General features: G+C 53.2%; 1 protein-coding gene across 2 annotated transcripts in view; it reads right to left on the reverse strand.

Moving 5' to 3' along the window:
• Positions 1-6661, reverse strand: part of Smim17 (small integral membrane protein 17) — a 53383-nt gene that overhangs the window by 22189 nt on the left and 24533 nt on the right. The window lies entirely within an intron of this gene.

Raw genomic sequence — 6661 nt, forward strand, 5'->3', positions numbered from 1 at the left:
TATGTGTGTTCTTGCACAATTTAAAAATGGTGATTTCATCGAACGTTTAGCATGTCCAGGGGGCTTGTGACACCTTCAGATCTCAGCCTGAAAGGCTCCGGGGTTAACCCGCCTCACCGAGAGTCCAGCCTTCAGGAAGTGCTCATGCTTTGTTGTTTGGAGACCAGACTAGACAGGGTGGCTCTGTTATTTCAGGTTAATCTCAGGATGCAACCTAGATTTTCTTCCTGACTGCGGTCTGCCTTCAATGAGACAGCTCTGTTTCCACATGGACTGCTCATACAATAAGGTGTTTGATTTTTTTTTAATTTTTTATAGTTGTAGATAGACAGCATGCCTTTGTTTTTTATGTGGTGCTAAGGATCAAAACCAGTGCCTCACACATGCTGGGAAAGCATTCTGTGACAGAGCTACATCCCCAGCCCAAGTTGTTTAAATCTTAAAAAAAGAGAATCCAAGTATATGGACAACTGTCAGACATATTTCAATGTGAGAAATGCTAAAATTAAAAAAAAAAAACAAGAAAGCCACCATAGCATTAAGGAAATGTGGCATTTAATCATCACTACTCACCGACATTAGCACACAGCTCACAGTAAGCAGCTGACACATTTGGCACTGTCACACGAGATGGGCAATATTCCCCAGGCCCACTAGGGACAGGGAGGCCGAGACCGCCGCATTCCCACACTCTACACACCACACTCTTCCTCGGGCAAGGAACTGCGTCAAGAATGCAGTCGTCAAACCCAGTCACTCCCCACCTGCAGCCAACCCCAGCAGCACCCTCACCTGTACAGCAGGCGGGCTGATGAAGGGTGGGCAGCAGCAGATCTCACCCGTGGATGCCCTTGACCTTCGACAAGGAAAGTGTGTTTACTTAACTCTTGAGAAGTAAAACTGTGATTTTGAAAAGATATTGGAAGAAATGAAGCCCCTGAGCCCCCGAGGCAGGAAGGAAAGGCCTTCTCACCCTAACTGCCAATGCTCGGCACACACCACGCAGCCCGCTGGTGTCCACGGAGCCACATTACGTGGAAGGCATGGTGGCAGCCTGACTCAAACCAGAGACGGAGGAGCTCTGGCGCCTGCCCTAGTCCTACCCACGGGGCACATGCCTCATGAGGGCTTTTGTACCCAGAGGCACACCTCCTCCCCTCCCCAGTCTCACCCCAGGACCTGTGAGCTCCCCAGGGAGCAGCACTTGGAGATGGCAGTGCACGGAGTCCCTGCAGAAGCCCTCTTCTCCCAGACAGGATCCCCGCTCCATTGTGGGCTGCCCATCAGCATTTGCTCTGCCTCTTCCAGAGAAGCTTCCAGAGTTGCTGTGGAAATCTGGATCACGCCTTCAGAGCAGCTGGACGACCTGCCATTGATTACTGACCCCCTCATTTGCTGGCCCTGCTAGGGTCAGGTGAGATGTGTGTGTGTGTTGTGTGTGTATGTGTGTGTTGTGTGTGTGTGCGTGCGCATATCCAACATCTTGTGGAGGTTTCAAAAGAAACCAATCCTCCGACTGGTGCAGTGGCACATGCCTATAATCCCAGAAACTCAGGAGGCTGAGGCAGGATTCCAAGTTCAAAGCCAGCCTCAGCAACTTGGTGAGACTCTGTCTCAAAATAAAAACAGAAGGAGTTTGGGATGCAGCTCGGTTCTACAGCACCCCTGGGTTCAGCCCCCAGAACCACAGGGGGGGCCGGGGGGAGGCCAAGGAGGAAAGAAGCTGATCCTCATAGTTCTCAGGGGTATCGAAAGAGAAGATGGGACCAACCTTGCTTTTTTGTCATTTTATTTGACCCTTTTGAGTTTGGTATCAAACAAGCTCTTAAATGAATGATAATTCATATAATTAAGTACATTTTTTAAAGATTGAGACAAAATGAACCAACTCCCTGCTGCCAGGAAACCTGGGCAGAGGGCAGTGGATGTGTTGCATGCCTCATGTGGTGACCTAGAGCTTCCTGTTACAATCAGATAATGTACCCACATGCCCTAAAAATCTAAGTCATTCCGAAAACATTATTTTTCCTGACTTAAAAAGAATGCTCAGGGACATCACTCATCCACACTGTTGTACCACCATCTCCACAATCCATCATGTGCTTACTGACCATTGGTATATCTTCTTTGGAGAAATGTCTACCCAAGTCCTGTGCCTAGTTTTTGTTTGTTTTGTTTTGTTGGTACCAGGGATTGAACCCAGGGGTTCTTAACCACTGAGCTACATCCCCCAGTTCTTTTTGTATTTATTTAGAGACAGGGTCTCACTGAGTTAGTTGCTCAGGGCCTCGCTAAATTGCTGAGGCTGGCTCTGAATTCACCATCCTCCTGCCTCAGCTTCGCAGGCTGCTGGGATTACAGGCGTGCACCATGGTGCCTGGCCCTGGCCGGTGTCTGGTTTTGAATTGCATTGTTTTCTTTTGTTGTTGAACGCTAGGAGTTCTTTATATATTTTGGACACTAATCCCTTATCAGAGAGATGATTTACATCTTCATCAGTTCCTTTTAGAAGACATGAGGAAGGCCCAGTTTCAGGTCAGATAGAATAAGAATGCTCTGCTCTGGCTCCCCCACTGAATGCAGCCATGAAACCTGGGCAGAGTGTGTTTTGCAGAGCGGGAAGCAGAGGTTCATAGAGGTGGGTGACCACCTAGAGTCACTTAGTGTGTGGCCTGGCTGGTATATGAACCCTCTTGCTTTACAGACCAGTATCATCCCTGTTAACAGATTCCCTCTTTTTTCAGTAAGAATATCGAATTTTAAATAATACACTTTCACCAATAACACTGAATTTTTTTGTTTCAGTACTTCTGTTTCTTACCCTCCAAAAACATTATTTTTCCTGACTTAAAAAAGAATGCTAGACGTTTAAGCCAAACACAGCTTCAGACTTTATTTGGGATCCAGGTTTAACAAACTAACCATTAAAATGCATCACTTAGAAAACCAGGGGAAACTGACCTGGCCCATTAGGTGGTATTTTGAATGACTGCTCAGTTTGTTGGGTGTGAAACTCATATAGCAGTTAAGTTTCTTTTTTTTTTTTTAAGTTCTCTTCTGTTGGAGACACACACTGAAATATTGATGAAGAAAATGATGAGGTAGCTGGGATGGGTTTAAATAAACCAGCAGAGAAGAGACATGTTTAAATGCAACCAGACTGGTACAGTGGTAACTGGGAGATGGACACAGGGGGTTCCCAGTGCTAGAGTGTGTGCTTGAAGACTTCCATGCCGAGATATTTTAAAATGTAATGTTTATTGCAAAACATTTGAACACTTCTGAATTTAAAGTGTATAAGGTGAAAGTCCCGGTCATGTCATGTCTTCTGTTTATCAGATATTTTATACTCTTCCTGACTTTTTATGCTTAACCAGATGGAGCAGACTGCCAAGGAAACCCTCACTGGATGCATGCCTCCTTGCAATGAGGAATTTCCAACTCTTCCAGATGCTCTTGGGACTTGTCAGTGAAATGCGATGAGAATGCTGGGGTGTCTGTAGCAGGCCAAAGCCCCAAGAAGCCTCCTCCTCCAGCCCCCTCCACTGTCTCTCCTCTGCGAGTGGTCAGGGGACCCCAACTCCCTCCCTGCTCAGCCTGCACTGGCTCCAGCTCACTCGATGGAGGACAGCCATGGAGGAGAGGCAAGTCACTCAGTCCGGGCTAGTCAAGACAGCCTGCCCACAGCTGACCAGCAGCAACCACAACTGCACCAGTGAGGATGGCAGGGACGCCCTGTGGAACATCGTCCGGGAGGCCACAATGAAGAAGCGTCTTACTAACTTTTGGAGCAGTTGCCACACGGCCAAAGCTGAAGGCAACACCCCACACCCAGAGTGATGGTGAGCAGAGAAACACTACTAGTCTCACACACATCATTCCTTTATCAAAATGCTCCAGGACATTGGTAAGCAGCTGCTGGGCGAAGGCCCCTGAAGCCCCCTCACTTTTAAAACAGGGGCATGAGCGTGCCCAGGACTGTGGCTGAGTGTTTCCATCTCACTCTCTACGCCTTTCCCGGCTGCTCTTCCAGGTGAACCCTAAGCTACTAGGCCAGTCTTTTGAGGTGATGCCTGGTGTGGCCCCTTTTGCTCTCTTCCAAGCGCGGCTTCGGCCCAGGTGGACGAGGGCAGTGCTGTTCTTCCAGCTGTGTGTGAGTGGTCTTCCCTTTGCCAACAGTCTGCTCCAGCGCCACCCTCTCGGGCCCCCCCTCCCTGGCTGCAGCCACCCGCTTCATCTGTTCTCTCATCCTCCGACGGTGCTCAGAAATCAGGGGTGGGTTGGTCGCCGCTGGATTCCCCACCTCTGCAACAGTGCCCGGGGCACAGCTCGGATCTGTTGACCGAAGGACTCACTGCCCACCCCAGAGCTTCGTCCACTAGGCACCCACGTTCTAGGCACAGCCTCTGCCCCACCGCCAACAGCGAGGGGAAAAGTAGCTCAGGCCCTTCCTGACCCAAACCTCTCCTCCCGTTTACACACCGCCTCCTGTTCCTAGCGGCTTCACACCTGCCCCACCCGCTCCACCTCTGCACCTCTCCACCCTTCTGCAACACAGGGGATCCCTGCAAACACCCACCCACCTTTCCCAGCAGAGGCGAAACCCGACCACGCGACCCATCTTGCTGAGGCCTTCTGAGGCCTTTCCCAGATTTATCAGCCAAAGCCACCTCTGGCTGCAGGTGAACGCCATGCTCTGTGGGCCCCGCATGGCGTACGTGCGCTATAAGTGACACTAGTAGTAAGAGTCATGTGCACTGAGAGGGCCCAGACTATTAACCCGCCCCCTCCCCACCTGAGCGTAAGTGGAGCCTTGTGTAATGGGTGGGGCTGGGAGGGCGGGGCTAGAGCAGGGTGGGCAATCATGGGTGGGTCTCACGCGAGTGGGCGGGGCTGGCGGGGCGGGGCCTGGCGGGGCGGGGCCGGCGGGGCCGGGTGGCTGCCAGGCTCCCTGGGCAGGAGCTGCGGGTGCCGATGGCCCCCACGGTCAGCAGCCCCAAGCACAGCACGGATGACGGCGGTGAGTCGGGCTGGAGAGGCCGCAGCACCCAGGCTGGTTGTGCTTGGTTTCCCTGCAGGGGACCTGAGCGCCGCACGCCCAGCTGGTAGGCCTTGTGTGCCTTAGATTCTCTCCCGCTGCGTCTGGCCCGGGCATCTGGGAACCTAAGTCCTCACCGCGGCTTGATGCCAGCAAGAGCCAGCAGCCAGGCCCCTGGAGGCGCAGTCACCGGTGCCTCCGTGCGGGGTCCAGGGCTGGGACTGTCACCCAGCTGCAGGCGCTGTCACTTACCCCTTTGCAGGTGAGGAAACTGAAGCACACACAGAAAAGCACCACGCGGTGGGTGAGAAGCCCAGACGGCGCCCTTGGGCACCAGCACCCCTGACAGAGGGAGGAGGGCAGAGGGGTGAGGGATGCCGGCAGCCTCAAACGGGTCCTGCCACCCAGGCCGCCACGGGGTGTGGGCGGGTGTGTGGAGATTGCCAAGACTGTGCCCCGGTCCTGGCGCGGGCAGCGAGGCCATTCACCATCCAACTGAACTCCAGATCTCACGTCTACACATGTGAATGTCTCCAAGATCAAGATGCCCATCAGCACTAAGGACGGGCCTCCTGCAGTTGGTGGATTTTTTCCTTCAGGGTCATGACCACGCGGCCGCGTGATGGCTGGACCCTGGGTATAGCAGCAGCTCAGTTCCCACAGGAACCTATCTATACCCATGACGTCCCTGGGGGATAGTCACTCAGTAAGACGGGAAGAACCTGTGTCCTGAATGGCCCGTGGAGCAGAGCTGCCACTGCCCTGCGCCTTCAGCCTCCCAGGAGGTGTGTGACAGAAACAGGAGAGCCAATCAGGGGAGACGGAGAGCCCCAAGCCGGAGGGTATAGTGAGCGGTGCTCTGTGACCTGGGGGGTGCCACTATGTTCTCATTTTCAAGCCGAGGAATCCAAAGCCCAGGAGTTACACAGGACACGGTGGGGTTATGAGGCTGGCGAGGAGCCACTTCCCCTGGGCTCTATCCCACCACACTTTGCCTTTTGGTCCCACAATGTCTTGGGCACGTGCCACTGTGGGACAGCAACATGTCAGTATCCCCATTCTCTCCCACCTCTGTGAAGGGCTGGGGCGTCCTGCTCGGCAGCAGAAGTGTGGGTGCAATGTCAGCCACCAGGACACGCAGGCGCCCCTGCGGCCCCTGCCCCACCTCCTGGCTAACACACAGGGAACAGACATGGCGATGGCCTCCAAGAGACATGTGCAGTGAGAACCACGCTCATGAGGCAGTCAGCGGGAGGAGTCCTCCTGGATTCTTGCTGACCCAGGCAGATGACCAGGTCATATTCTCCACACTGCCACTCGTCTCCCCTACTGTGATGTGGAGGGACTGACCTGGACACCCACATCAAGGGTAGACAGTGGCATTGATACCATCCTTCACTAGAGCTATTTGGGAGTGCGGAAAGGGCCCAGATCTGCTCTTACCAGCACACGCCACCTCTGTGCAGAGGTCAGTTCATGGGTGAACCCAACAGAAGGAAGCTTAGGATTTCTTCCCCCAAAGACTGGAAGAAGTCTTCTCTCTCCATCAGGATGCGGCCGAGGGGCTGCTGCGAACGGCAAGGTCCCACAGGAAGTCATGGGGGATGCCAACTCATGAAGGAG

The sequence above is a fragment of the Marmota monax genome, unplaced genomic scaffold, assembly GCF_021218885.2.
Source record: "Marmota monax isolate L192 unplaced genomic scaffold, Marmota_monax_Labrador192_F-V1.1 WCK01_AAM20220418_F8-fsc00215, whole genome shotgun sequence".
NCBI lineage: Eukaryota > Metazoa > Chordata > Mammalia > Rodentia > Sciuridae > Marmota > Marmota monax.